Consider the following 15,227-nt stretch of genomic DNA (forward strand, 5'->3'; position numbering starts at 1 on the left):
GTTTTAAAATCATAAGCCATTATGCCAAAAAATCCCCAAGTCGCTATGAGTCAGTTTTGTATCTGATGCTTGTATTGCTCTCTAGCTGCTCTTTCTCTCTCGATCTCATGCATTGTAATTGAAAACAGGAAAATAGGGAAATGAGAAGTCATTGTATTCACAGGACCTCATGTGACCTCTTAAAATGCATGAAAAACTAAAACAACTGCGTGCTCTCAAAAGTCTTTGACAGCAAACAGCCCCATAAATGCACTCCAACGGCTCATTTCTGTATTATGAGGAAACAAACAGACTTACTGCTCGGTAGAAGAGAATGGCAGCATGTGAAAAGGCTGAATAAAATATCACATTGACACTGAACAATCGAAAGACATACAGCACAGTATGTCCAGCTCCTGCCCTGCCTTTGACAAGGTCGCTCACCATAGCTGGAGGCTACGACTCAGTGCATCACAATAACTCAGGCCACCGCAGCATCTGCATGAGTCTCTGAGGCATGAGGCTGATCATGAGAAGAGCTTGCTGAGTCCCACCTGCCAATGGGTTTCATATGACACACACATGCACTATTCCTCTGTCTCCCAGCCAGTGCATGTATCTGCAGATGGATGTCGACTGCAGGGTGGTAATCCCTTTATAAACCCCTCTGTGAAATGCCAAATAAGTCAGATGGAAAGCAATTCCAGAAAACATGTTCCACAATTTTATAATAGCTAAATAGCGAAGCTGACACGTGTTAAAATACATTTAAAAGCCTCATCTCCTGCACCTCACATAAACAAACAGATATCCCCTCATAAAACACACACATCACCCTGTTTCCTCCCTTCTAGCTACTGCCTGTCATTTACTAAATAAGACATTCTGTTTCAAAAGGAGTGGGTTATTTGACTTTCACAAAGTTAGAGAAAATCTTGCATAGAAACACAATCGTGCAACAACTCACCACAACCAAAATAAAGTTTGGAGACAGGAAATGTTTTGGCATTTGGAGGACTAACAGTGTTGAAGGGCTTTAACACTCTGAACCACAAAACCTGACAGCGTGTGTGAAAGGCACGTTATCACCAAAACGACACCATTAATCAGAGTCAGAAACTGTAAAAACAGAAAGAATCGCTGGATTTTAAAACTTCATGAAGGTCATCCAACGAATCGTGCGTTATGTGTCATTACACTGGCAAAAATAACCACCAAAATAACCTGACATTTCATCAAAATGACTTCATTCTACATGTCTTGTTTAACAAAATAAAATGATTATTTTAAAATAAATTAATAGATAAAAATTCTGTGCTCTTTGGCTCAACTGTAGTAATAGTGACTCGACAGACAGTCACGTGACAAAAATGCAGGGAGTTTTTGGCTGAACTGGGATGAACTGCAGGCATTGTTCTTATCAAGCAGATATTAGACAATGTTAACAAATTTAAAATGCAAATAGTTAAATATCTATCACATGTTGAGCCCTCGCTTCTTCTCTGTGGGCACAATTTCATAAATGTTGACTCCAATTTTTTGTAAAATAAGTTACGGTACACTGAATAAAGCTATGGCTGTGCTGTTCCCATAGAGGTGACAAATGAGCCCACAGGAGTAAAAAAAAAACAAAACAGAAAACTTCTCAGGGCTCAGAAGATTAAATTCTCACCTGCTACCATAGATGCTTTAATAACTCCTTTAATGTCCCTTACCTCTACACATGTTCTAATTTACAATTCAGCCTTGGTCAAAGATGAATATCCTCATTAGCAAACTTTCTGCTGAATAAAAATTGATTGAATTTGAAAATGTGAGCAGAACCGCTGATAGCAGAAGGACTTTAAATGAGCAGAACATTGTTAAACATGACACAAAAATTGAAAATGTCAGACTTTCGGCGATCCATTAGTCATAACACAAAGTCACTGAGGTGTCTTTGTCCCCCTCCACCTCAAACACACACAAAAACACACACGTCATCGCAGCCTGACACGCAGCCTTTTGCAGTCAGCCCACAAATTTTGTGTCATTCACTGTGGTTTAACAAGGCTGAACACACACTGACGCAAGAGCTCTTTCTGCACTCAAGGGAAACGCTGGGATTTCGGTTCAGGCTTTGTACCTGTGAAAAAAAACAACAAACATGGCAGCAGTTCTGGAGGCTCTGACAAATTTCACCGTACCTCTCACTGAAATCAATATTGAAACTTGTGGCGAGAAATTCTGACAGAATTAGGAGATTCAGTTGCATTCACAATGTACTTTTACAATACACATTTGCTCAATGAGATCACTGCTCCAGCTTCCGCATATAAACTAGAAAATCTTGAAAACTAATACCTCACTGTGGATATTGTGCTCATGAGATTACAGCTTTGTGAGGTGGGTAACATTCACTGCTGGCTTTTTAAATCCATGTTCTCCTTCGCTTTCTACAAGAGAGACACAAATGACAGACATCATTTACATTACATTTGCTGATGTTGCATATAGACCGTTTCTATAGGCGCTTGTGTTACGGTAATTGTGCTTTTTTTTCAATTCAGATATTGTGTAATGGATGGATGCTTTGTGCATTTCCCTGTTTCATTAAATACAATGTTGAATGTACTTTGCTTGCTCAGTATTTTATAATAGTTAATCAACTTTATTCCCAGAGAGTTTCCTTGTTGCTGGGTGTCTGATGCAGTATTCATGTTTTCATTACATACTATGTAATTTTACACATTCAAAGGTGATTAATTGCACACTCTGCACAATGGAAATAATTCTATTACTTTTATAATTTCTTGGATTTGCTGAGTTTTGACACTTTCTCCTTATGTGTCGTGTAAAACTTACTGTCTACTGACATGTGACATTTGTATTTATTGTTCTTTGTAAAGAATGTTCTGCTTGTTCGTGTTTACTGTTATGTACCAACCCTCAAGTCAAATTCCTTGCATGTGAAAACCTACTTGGCAATAAAGCTGATTCCGTTGCTGAAATTTTATTATCAATTTCCACTATGAGTTGGAACCTCATTAGCTGATGTAGTGGAAAAATCCATTATGAGGTGAAATTAGAAAAGATAATACTAGAATTTTACTGTTAATGACAGCCCTGCCTGCATAGTTCTAAGGACTTGCCACCTTGACATGCATGTTGAACGTTGTTAAGCCTTGACTTTACATTATATCATAAGCATGGGTGAAAGGCATGCAGCCTCCCTTAAAAACCAGCAGCAACTCACGTGCTTCTGCAAAACTTGAAGATGTTTCTCTCATAAACAGTACGTGGACTGTGAGTGAAACAGCAACAACCACAAACTTCCTCCCTACCGACCCACACCCACAGCCCCCCAGCCCCTTTTTGAAATGTCTCCAATTTCTCTGTCAGTCACATGGCCACATGGTTTTGCAAACCCATATCTGGTAGCAGTCGCTCATTAATAAGCCCAGGGGCCCCCTGCCAGCGAACACACCACAGGTCAGCAGCAGGTGGATGGAGCAGTGTGCACTCTACTGTACGCAGCACGATCCCTCCACATACAGTAACTGCTGTCCAAGAGAGTTCTGTTACCTGGTAGTAAGCTGCAGTTAGAAATAACCGGCAGAGTCACATCTCTTTGATTATGCAGCAGGATTACGACGCTGCTCTTCCCTGCTGACCTTCGGCTGATGCAGGTGACTCAGGGCAGAGCAGAGGTGCTGCTCAGAGGGAAAGAATCTGGTTCTCCTGACAGGGGATTGACTGACAACCACTTTCCCTCAGTGCTCACATTTCATTTGCACTTGTTTGGTTTTTTTTTAGGGAGGATAAAATTCTTGTGGTTTCACGCTAAGTCAGGTGGCAAAACGTGATCGATGGCATGCATAGTGATGATCCTGCAACAAAAGGAGGATGCAGCACTTGTGAAGCAGAATGAAAAATAGCAATGAAACTGCAAAATAACCTACAGAGCAGCAGCACTGAAGTGACTGGTATCACAGTTTTCACGCAGTTTGAGTCTGAAAATACCTGGGAGATAAATACATTGTTGGCTTCAGTGAAGTTCAGTTTTGTAAAAAACTCATCTGTGAAGTCAAACTGAACTACAGCAGCAATGCCTCGCAGACAGAATCAATATGCAGCTTCTGATATGAACTGCAATGCTCGGATCAGCTTCGAAAGGACAAAACTGTAGGTGTTTAATGTTGTCATGGTGACGGTTGCAAAGTCTCCCCCTACACTTCCTCTCCAGCTTGTAACACTTTTCCTTATCTTCTAGTTTTTTCACAACAAGCTGAAACTCACCTGTCTGCTAGACGCTCTCGGTGAGTTTCTCTGACCTCATCTGAGTGTTTGGATCATCAGTCATTGGCACATTAGCTCATCACTTAATATCGAGGATGACAATCAGAATATGGTGCCCGGTTGTTGTTGTTGACATCTTTTCTGCCTCGAATCTGCATATAATTTCTGCCTTTCTGTGTTTACTTGTTGTATCTTGACATCTGCATTAAGATTCTGTTTTTCGTTACTTGCTGCCAGAACCACAATAAAAGACAGCTGGCAGTTGTCTGTCACTGTCAGACTGAATAACTACATATAAAAGCATTGTCAGAACATTCTGTGCAGTAGCATCAGACAACCGGTCACTCCTTTTTATTTTACTATTTTCGTTGCCCGGCAACATTTACTCATCTAGCTATTAGAGGCAACTTCACCGCCTGAAGTAATGTTCTATTCTGGAGGTGCCTCAATATTCATACACAGGGGGATGAATTGATTTGAAACAGCTATTTTATGTTCTGTTAAAAATGTTATGCTGCTAGCTACACCTGCTTTATGTTTTTTGGGTTACTTCATTTAAAAACCAAAAAAAAAATGTTTTAAAGATACACTGGTGGATTTGCTGTGGACTTCAAATGCATGAAAGTTAAACAGTTTCTTTTTTCACAAACTTAAAAGGAATAAAGTAGAATCAGATTACACTGAGATGGAGGCATTTTGACTTGTTCTAGTCGGAAAAGGAGGTGCAACGGTGTGACAATGAGCCAGTATGCACCAAACAGAAACAGCTAAATAGAACACAGCCATCATCATTGATTGAATTACTTACACTTTAATTTAAGCTTACTTGCTTAAATTTCTAATTATGACTCTAACAAAACTAAATTCAATTGATACTTTTTCTTAAACAGGCACCATCAGAGTAAAAGTGGCCAAAAGTAAGAGTGATCTAATGTAGTGTTTGTTGTTGTCTATAATTACATGAGTTTGCTTACACATTGCCAACACATAGCACTGTTTTTGGCTTTAAATGCAACATATTGTTTTTTCTGTCCCTGAGATGAAACACCTACATTACAAAAAAAAGAGTCAAACTGGGCTGTGAAAGACAGAACCCGAGTACAAATCAAAGATTCTGGCTTCCCCTCGTCCTCATCAAAACAGCAGATCTCGCTGGTCAAATACTATTTGCAACAAGAAGCAAACTTTATTCGCTTTATTTAGCCTCACGCATCCAAAAACTAACAAAGAATATTTTTCTAAAACTAAAAGTAACAGCAGAATAAATTTGTGCTACTTTACAAACAGATGGTACTGAAACCCTGCTATCATTCTATCTAAAATTTAAAAGCACAGAAGTAACTTGGAATATTAATATTCAGTGAAGAACAGAACAACATGTTTTATTTTTTCTAAATGCTAAAGTGCACATGAATCAAACATTGCCTCATGAAATAGTCACATTACCATATTCAGTACACGTCCGTTTAATGGCACGGTCTCGGCTTTACTCTGCAGCAGACTGAAAACGACTGGGAATGCTGTTATTAAAATTTCATTAAGGACACTTGCTGTTGATGATGCCTTCATTTTCATGATCTGTCTCACAGTAAACAACTGTTCAGGGCTTCTGATGCAAACAAGATGTGCATCAGAATTTTTAGTGTTTCTGATTTCTCATTCTACTTCAGATTAAACTCAACATTCTCGTGCTCTTCAGCGTTAATTGTGACTCTAGCCCACATATCTGTCATTGTGGTACTTAACTCACATTTAGCTGTTATTAATATGGACTAATTTTAGAATTGAGCAGACATCTTACAACACAGATGTATCTGACATCAAGTCAGTGTATATCACGGATCTTTTTTGGTTCATTTTGGTGTCAACTGAACATTTTATACAGGTATTTATGGTTTCTACATAACATTTTCTTCAGACTTTGGTGATCTACTCACATTTCCTGTTGCACCACCATGAGGTTGTCTCCTCTACTGTCTCTTTTATGTTTAAATGGAAGCTATTAGGGCTTGAAAGACAGCAAATTAAGCTAATGGGTCTTATGTAAACGCTGCCCTTCATGGCATTTCAAAATAATAGATTGTGAGGCGTCCACATGTTTTAACATGAGGACATTAGGATGGGATCAGACTGAGGGCAGTGCTGATGCTTCACTGGATCTTACGCATTAAACACGCACACATCCCATTAACGTATGCATAAAGCTTCTCTGATTAGTCTGTCTTTCTATCTCAGTGTGTGTGTGTGTGTGTGTGTGTGTGTTATCTGTGGCAAAGGGCTGAATCAAAATCAGCTGCAGCAGAACAGAGGAAGAGACTGCCAGAGTGATAATCATGCTGCAGGTGTAGGACACAGCTGACAAATGAGCAGGAAGCGTGTTGGAGAGTGTGTAGGTGTAGCCAACCACTCTCCAGAAAAGCACACAGGCCGAGGCATAACATCCACAAAAGCTCCTCAAATGGCTGCACTCACTGATTTTTACAGTGCCCACTCACGGTGCTTTATATAAGCATAATTCTCTTAGTGTGTGTGTGTATACGAGTGTGAGTTTGTTGTATGTGTTGATGTGTCCCCCAGAGAAAACACATTAGTCATTTACACTGAGGGAAGCCATCGTCACTGTCCATCAATCTATGCAGGGAAACCCTGGAGCCCATGGCGGTGCATGGTCCATGGAACACACACACACACACACACAGGCCATTACACACACTCACTTGATAAGAGAAAAGGAGCCCAGAGATAGAAGAGACTGAGTTGCTTGTTCCCTTTTATGTCCCTGTAACATCTACCTTGCAGCACGGTGATGGATCGTTGTTACTGGCAGGGTCACGCCACCACCACAGGCAAGAACACCCAGTTGCTGGGTAATACAGAGAAAGCTGGAGGTGCTGGTGTAGAAAATGAGCACTTGCGTTGTATGCATATGTGAATCTGTTCAGTTATATAATTAGGAAGAAGAATTAGAGGGAATTTACACGAGTGTATTAGGGATCGACTAATATGTTTTTCTTCAGGGCCAATACCAGTTACTGGTGCTCAAATCAGGCTGTTAACCAATAACTGGAACCAATATACATTAAATGTTGTATATTAACAGAATGAGAACCTATCATTCATAACTAGGCTTCTTTAATAATGACAATTACTATAACTGAATATGTACAATAGCAATAGAGGCAATGGTGTCAGAGCGTCAAGTGATGCTGGGATGCTCTCTGTTTACTGTGAAACCGACTGATGTCGATTGAACAGTTTGTCTCCAGCCGTTCTTCTGTTTTTTTTGTAATTTTCACTCTTATCACTTTAATTGTCCACTAAGGCCTATACATTAAAGCATTATTTGTTATTGTTCTCCAGACACTGTTTCAGGGCAATCTGTGGCTGCCTCCTAACTTAGCCGCTAGCCATTAGCATTGCCTCAGTCACAGTAAAACAAGCTAACTTCCTGATTTTAGCAGTGGCATCTACTTGTGTTTGACCTTTTGTCAGAGTGACATGCTCTCCAATTAAAGCAGATTGCTAATATGACTTGTTCTTTAGAAAGATGTTACGGGCTTGTCACAGGCCTTACAGCAAACCTCTTTGTGACAGCCTTAGCCTAACACTGTCAGTAAGATAAGTTCCAGTTGCACTGACATCAGTCAGTGAATTATATGGGAATTTTTAGTCTAACAGGGAAACTGGGCGTGCTTGTGTGAGACTGCAATGTTTAGTGTAACATCTGCAGTATCTCACCTTCAAAAAACCGTTTCACTTTGTGTTCGTCTGTCCCTGTCTGTAAACAGTAGCTTTCAGCGAAGATTGGCTATTACTGGTGATGTCGAACCTATCAGACAACAAAACATTGCTTGAGATCACAGTGTGACTAGAGAGAGCGAAAAGGAGGCTGTACCAGAGCACATCTGAGCACATTTAATATAGTTTATCATCCATCCATCATGTATACACTGCTCCATCCTCATTAGGGTCGCGTAGGAGCTGGAGTCTATCTCAGCTGACTCAGGTGAAGGCAGGGGACACCCTGGACAGGTCGCCAGTCTGTCGCAGGGCTACATATATAGACGAACAGTCACTCTCACATTCACACCTATGGGCAGTTTACAATAATCAGTTAACCTCAGCATATTTTTGGACTGTGGGAGGAAGCCGGAGTACCCGGAGAAAACCCAAGCATGCACAGGGAGAACATGCAAACTCCATGCAGAAAGATCCCGGGAAAGCCGGGACGCGAACCAGGGACCTTCTTGCTGCAAGGTGAAAGTGCTAACCACTACACCACTGTGCAGCTCATTATATTTTATCAGTTAATAAAAAATACAGATACCGATAATCTGGGAAAAGTCTGATATCAGCCCCGATAATCTTTCAGGTCAATAATAAGCCTGTCCTTAGAGTGTATGCTGTATATCTATGTGTTCGACCACACATGGGTTCTTTCAGCAGCTGAGGACGCTGAGGTGACAGGAGAAGTCAGGAGAAGATGGATGAGGGTCATCATGTGCAAACAGTCCAGTTATTTAAAGTGGTTTTATCCTGAGGCCCTGCATAATAAAACTGCTGCAGTTAACTGATCTGATATGTCTAAAATTTCCATTAGACCTTGGCACCACATGCAGATTGCTATGAAACACTAGTTTAAATGTGCCAAATGGGATTCTCATTATAATAATGGATTACGGTGAGATTCTTAAATTGCGTTTCTGTCCTATGCAAAGCATGAACAGTGAAACCAAAGGACACAAAGGGGTGATTAAGAATGTGTCTTGCCATGTGCCATGAATGTTTAATAAGAGAGAACTGTTTCAGGGCTTATGGGTGTAAAGGCTTCTACGAACAGGAGCTAAATAATAGATGACGTTATACTGCGTGGTCATGACCCACTGACATGGAGACTTTGACCTTAGCTGGAGCTGCAACAGCCACATTTCCAAAGATGTAGAAAAAAACAATAAAAAACATGATACTCCCTAACCAGCGGAAGAAGCACTTGTAATAGTCATTTACTGATTTTCCATTTGAGCTGCTATAAAACTATTGTGTAAACATCAATGCAACATCTTAGCTTCAACAAGGTCTCAAAAATGATTTGATAATAGCCTGCCTTTTTAGTTTATTCATACAAGTAAATACTCAGGCCTATGAGCTGAGTTTCCTCTCTCTTCTCAGCTTCTAAGAAGTCCGTTGTGAGGACAAGTCATGTGAGCTGCAAAATATCTGTGATTACCAGCCGTGACAGTGTGATTGAAGTTGTTTTCACTTTGTGAGTGTCATCGGCTGCAGTGGGAGCTACCACAGAAGTGGGTTTGAATACTTGCCAGGTGCTTGTATGTTTATTTGGATGACTGTGGACAGATTTTGCCAACACAACAACGCTATAACCGTGCATGATGCAGACAGGGAACTTGACAGTTGTCTAGTTGAAGTCAAAATGAAGTTTAAAGATGGGTGTGGTCTGACTCAAGAGTACTGAGTATTCAGTTTCTATTGTTGATCAAGTTGTTGTTTTTTAAAATCTAGTCATGGCTTCACCTTTGCATTTCTGTCTATATGATTCATATGTCGGTCCTTGTCATGCCTTCATGCTGTTGTGTTTGCTTGTTACTATCGTTGTGTGTTCACTTTCTCGGAGCTTGTGCTTCGTCCTCCCTGTATGTCTCTCAGGATTTTCTGGTTCTGGAGCTGCACAGGTCTGATCTATGTGTCTACTTGTCCTGCTGACTGATTCCCTTGTTTATTTTCTCATTGTGTCTGTTATCCTGTTTCCTCTTTCTCCTTCGCTCTGACCTCAACCAGTCGAGGCAGACAGCTGCCCTCCCTGAACCTGGTTCTGCCGGAGGTCTCTCTCCGTTACTAGGGTGTTGCTTCTTTGCTCAAATAAATATAATGATAAAATATTATAAAATAAAACAACTAAAAACTGAAAACAAAGCTGCTATGCCAGTAAAGTTATTATTATTAGTAGTATTAATACGATATTTTGTGTGTTGTGGCTCTTTCTAAGAATTTTGAGCACTAAGTAAGATTTGTGAGACAGTGAGAGTGCAGCTTAAGTGCCTTCAAGGGGGTTTGTAATTTTTACTACAAAATGTTACAATATGAGCAGCCGACAGATATTCCTGTTGTTGTGGAGGCTCAAAGAATTTGCCTCTTTTTTGGTCTCTGTGTAGATTCTCTGTCATCCAGGTCAGGGTAATCCTAGGAGATTTAGTAGAAGGACACTGCATTTCTTTTTTTGGTTCTTGAAGATGTTTCACTTCTCTTCCAAGAAGCTCTTTGAGTCCTAAAGTCAACTGCCCTTTACTGAATCTCTCTGGATTGGTCTTTTGGTGGTCTGTAGGTATTGACCAGTCATGATGTAGTAATGACCACTGTGTACTCTTGGGTCAGAACCTCAACATGATGGTGTGATCGCAAGATGGTCCCTAGTTATTCATGTGATTAATAAGGCAATTAATCATGCTAATTAATGAGAAAGTCAAGGCTGCTGTTTTTATGATTACTCCCTTGTTTTGAGTTCAAAACATAGGAAATAGTAATGCATACCTTTATTAGGCAACGTGCAATAGTCTGTGGTGTTTCTGTCATTCTTGGCTTTCTTTCTTTCAATTAAAACTGCCTATGAATAAAAGTCTTGCAGAACCAGATTTCTCAATGCTGGCACAATAGTTTCCCCATCTAAGGTTCAGAAATTAATTGGAATTCTAAATTGCCTGTATCTACTATGCATTTCAGACTGGTGGAGTCTGTAAAACAGATTACTAACATTATTAAAATCTAATGAAAACTAATGAAAAATTTAAACTCCTATTACACCATCTTCAAATATTGCTCATTCTACAGTATAAACAGTTTTCTTGTTAAGGGTTTTAAACCATAAATACTTCAAGGAATAAGTAATTTTAGTGCCATCACCAAAGAAAAGTATTCCAGCAATTTTATTTTGGATCAGTTTGAGAAATAAGATCTGGAACATGTGACATCCTGTGATAAACCTCATTCAGGTGTTAAGTTCCCTGAGAAGAACAAAGAGTTATACTATACTATTGCCACTGTGCAGTCAAACAGAGGCAAAACCATTTTACAGGATTCTATTTAGCAACACTGACCCCAATACACCAGAATGTTATGCATCTTGGAGATGTGTTCTCATTCTGGGAAATTAAATAGATCAATAAATGATTCATACGGCTGCAGCAAACACATGGACACCCAAAAGAATACTATAATAAATCCTGGCATTATCTTGACACTAAAATTACCACCTCACCTTACAGAACAAATACACTGTGGGAAGAAGATAGATAAATTACTCTTGCTCAATTCAATGTTTTCACAGAAATTTTATTCATGGAATTCATCCAGTACAAACACGAGGACAGGTGGGGATGTACTGCCTCGCTATCGTGAGAAGATCTGACCTGGTTTTCTTTTTTTATCAATTTGTTCAGAGACGTGTTCACAGCTGAAGGTCAAAACAGATATCGAGGGTCGAACGCAAACATTCCCACACAATCTGAGCCCTCCAAGCGCAGTCACATTGAGTTAGCACGAAGGGATCTGTGGCTCCAAAGAACATTGAGTCTGATGCCACAGCCCATCACTGTAATGCAGTGTGAAACGTCTTCCTGCTACACAATCCATGATGCCAGTCCAAGCTTATGGAACAATCTACAGTGTTGTCGTAACAATACACAACCCAACACACTTTCATTAGCAGCGTTCTGTAACAGTAATTCATGACTGTGCTCCATTAGTTTAGGCCTATTATAGGGGTGGCAGACTTATTTATCCTCTGCTTGTTTATTTCATGATCTCATGAGACTTGGAAGCCCACAGAGAATAGACAAATGAAGATTAAAAATCCAATTATGGTCATTAATTATGCAAATTTCTCACTCGGTGTTTAAGCATTAAATGTTTCCCCTTTACATGAGAGCATTTCTCTATCGACAAAAAAAGAAAACTGATGGAATTTATTATCCAAAAAAAGCTTTTTAAAAATAGATGAAGTCTGTGCAAAATGCTCCCTGTTAGTCAGTTGCTGTTTTGTGCATTTGGAGCCAACAGATGGTTAATTTAGCTTAGCATAAAGACCAGAAACAGAGCTAATGTGGTTCTGTCCAAAGCTAAAACATACACCAACATTTGTAAAGCTCCCTTCTTTACACATCATATCTTAATTTTTTTAAAATATTTATCCTGTAGTTAGTGACTGCTGCTCTCTGTAAAACTACAACTTGTCATTTGTGCGCTTCAATTTTTGCACAGATTTACCAAACAAGATACAGCATAATGTGGTATTTAGGGGTGTTTTTGGTTTTGAAATCCACTGGACAGCTTGTTTCACTCTTTGCACTAAGCTAAGCTACTGGCTTTCTGGCTCCAAATTCATATTTCACAGACAGACATGACTGTACTGTTAATCTTCTCATCTGACTCTCAACAATCAAGCAAATAAATGTTTGCTTAGGAATCTCCTTATATATCTTGGTGTTCCTTTAAGTCACCTACTGTGCCTTTTAAAACCACAATTATGCTTCTATTTTGTGTTAGCAGTCATTTTTATATGTCAGCAGTAACATTCTGGCACAATACCGGAAAAATGATTGGCGATATAGAGGCATCTGGAACCCTTATAGGTCTGCTGGTCTTCGCTTATGGACACAACAACACGGGCGTCAAAGCAGAACAACAACACCAGTCGCTCACCCGTCTGTCTTTTCAGCCAGCTTCCATGTGGACAAGCTGCTGCCAGCAGTGAGCCTATTAAATGACCATCCTCTCTTTAAGCCCCCATGATCAGAGTGTGTCAGTCAACCGGCAGTCCTCCCTCCTCCAGCAGCTTCTCAGGCTACTTACACGACTGCAGCAGGGATGAGAAGTGACGGACCACCAGAAAAGACAGGACATAATTGGGGGAACTGGGAGAACAGACGGATTGTTTGTGCTCAGTGACCAGATCACAAATGTTCATTTGTCCTTGATCAGAGCTTTTGTTTTTTTTATCTTAAAAAAGAAAAACAAAATACTGATTGTTATTAGGCCAATGGCCTGACTTTCTGGCAATTACTGATAAATTGATAGAATCCAGTTTTTCCGCATCAGGGGCCGCCTAACTATGAGATTCATGTCCTTGAAAGCTCCCTGATCAAATACTGAATGTAATGACTTGGAAACATCCATTACTTTGTGGCTCTCCACAACTTCAGAGCAAATGGCTCGCTGTCATCTCATCCGCTTTGATTGTTCAGTATGCATGGCACCTGTTCAACCTATTACTGTATAACAGTCTCTTCTGTTTCCATTATGCTGGAGAAAAAGAGAGCCGGAGCCAATATAACACTGAACACATTTGCTGTTTTCCCCTCTTTACCAATTAATTCAGAACCCCGTGGCTGTAAATTTACACAAACAGTGATAATTCATCATCTGGCCTCTTTGCTTACAGAAAAAACATACAAATCCTGGTAATTTCAGCACAGTAACACTTTGAAAATAAGTAGGAAGTAATAAATCACGACGCTGGCCCCAGTACAAAGCAAAATTAACCACTGGGAGAGGATTTTGAACACAATCCCAGGTCAAAGGTTAATAATTATCACAAGCTACTGTGTTAGCAGCAGAGTTTAACTGTGATCCAACAAAGGCACACATCTTTTTATCTGTATCGCAGAAGCACTTTGCAGCTTGTACTTGGATAGATTGCAAAGAGACAAGGGCCAGAAAGACAAAGTCATCAAGAGGTGGAGGTGAGTGTGATCTCTGTCTCTGTTGGCATCTATTTCCTGCCTGGCTGGCCTGTCTGCCACGTCACCAGCCATCACTTCAACCCAGGCTCTTTCCATGCCAGTTGGCTTGGCCCTTCGTCGCTCTCACACTCCTTGCCACATCCAGAGCGGGGAGGCAGTGATGGGGCACATTAGTCCGGCATCACGCATCACACGCTTTTGGTTCTTTGCACTCCACATCATCACACACACATGCACAGATTTACATTGTTTCGATTTACACGTGAAAATGGCGCAGAGGTGCAGAAACAAGAGAGACAGGCATGCATATTCACACACTTGCTGTCCTCAATCTGCAGAGGAATGTGTGTGAGTTGTATTTTAAAAGGTTATTGTCTTGGGGACACTGACCTTTAAAAAGAATTCCTGTTTACAACATCTCTGAATTAAAGCAAGGCAGGGGAGGGGATATCTACAGCACAGAGCATCACTGTAATAAATGGAAACTCTCATTATATATTCTGACTCCAACACTTTCTTTAGCCTTTCTTCCCCTCAGGTCTGAGAGACTTGTGGAAGCATCAAAAGGCAAAATCTGCTGGAGCCTGCTCTAATCCTTCTTGACACCCGCAGGCTCTCCATGGCCTTCTCATTGGCTTCATTAAAAGGATCCCTGTCCTTTCTACTTCCCTTTCACTGCCTGCTGCCTGCTCATCAACTGGGCCAATTACAAGCGGTTATCAGGACTCAACAAGTATCTGAGAGAGGGGTCACACATGCAGCTTCCTCTTCCTTGAAGATGGAAAGTGAGAAATGTTATCTATGTGTAAGAGGCAGTGCAATGCATGTAAAAGAGGCAGCGTGCATTGTGTAACTATATACGGTGCATTGAGCATCCATAGAGCTTCATTTCTTAAACTTTTTACCCGATTGGTGAGGGTTAGAGTTTCAGGTTGTAATCTAATACTCCCCTGGAGGTCCCTTGAGAAAGAAGTCTGACTAACAGCGCGAGGCAGCGAGGCAGCGAGGGAGCAAAGGGAGCAGTGTGCAAATTGAAAGTAATCCTCAGGCCTGGCCGGCAGTGCCTGCTGGATTCACATCCATTCATAATTCATCACTCAACAGCAGCGAGGTGGAGAAAGTTCTGTCTGTGTAATAAACCAAGAAGAGACATCTCTGAAAGGCGCTGATGGAATCGGGCAGATCAGCCTTTCGTAGGTCCCAGGTGAGAACGGCACT

General features: G+C 40.6%; 1 protein-coding gene across 1 annotated transcript in view; it reads right to left on the minus strand.

The window, feature by feature from the left end:
- Nucleotides 1-15,227, minus strand: part of lingo3a (leucine rich repeat and Ig domain containing 3a) — a 37,544-nt gene that overhangs the window by 4,882 nt on the left and 17,435 nt on the right. The window lies entirely within an intron of this gene.

This window comes from Amphiprion ocellaris, chromosome 2, assembly GCF_022539595.1.
Source record: "Amphiprion ocellaris isolate individual 3 ecotype Okinawa chromosome 2, ASM2253959v1, whole genome shotgun sequence".
Classification (NCBI taxonomy): Eukaryota; Metazoa; Chordata; class Actinopteri; family Pomacentridae; genus Amphiprion; species Amphiprion ocellaris.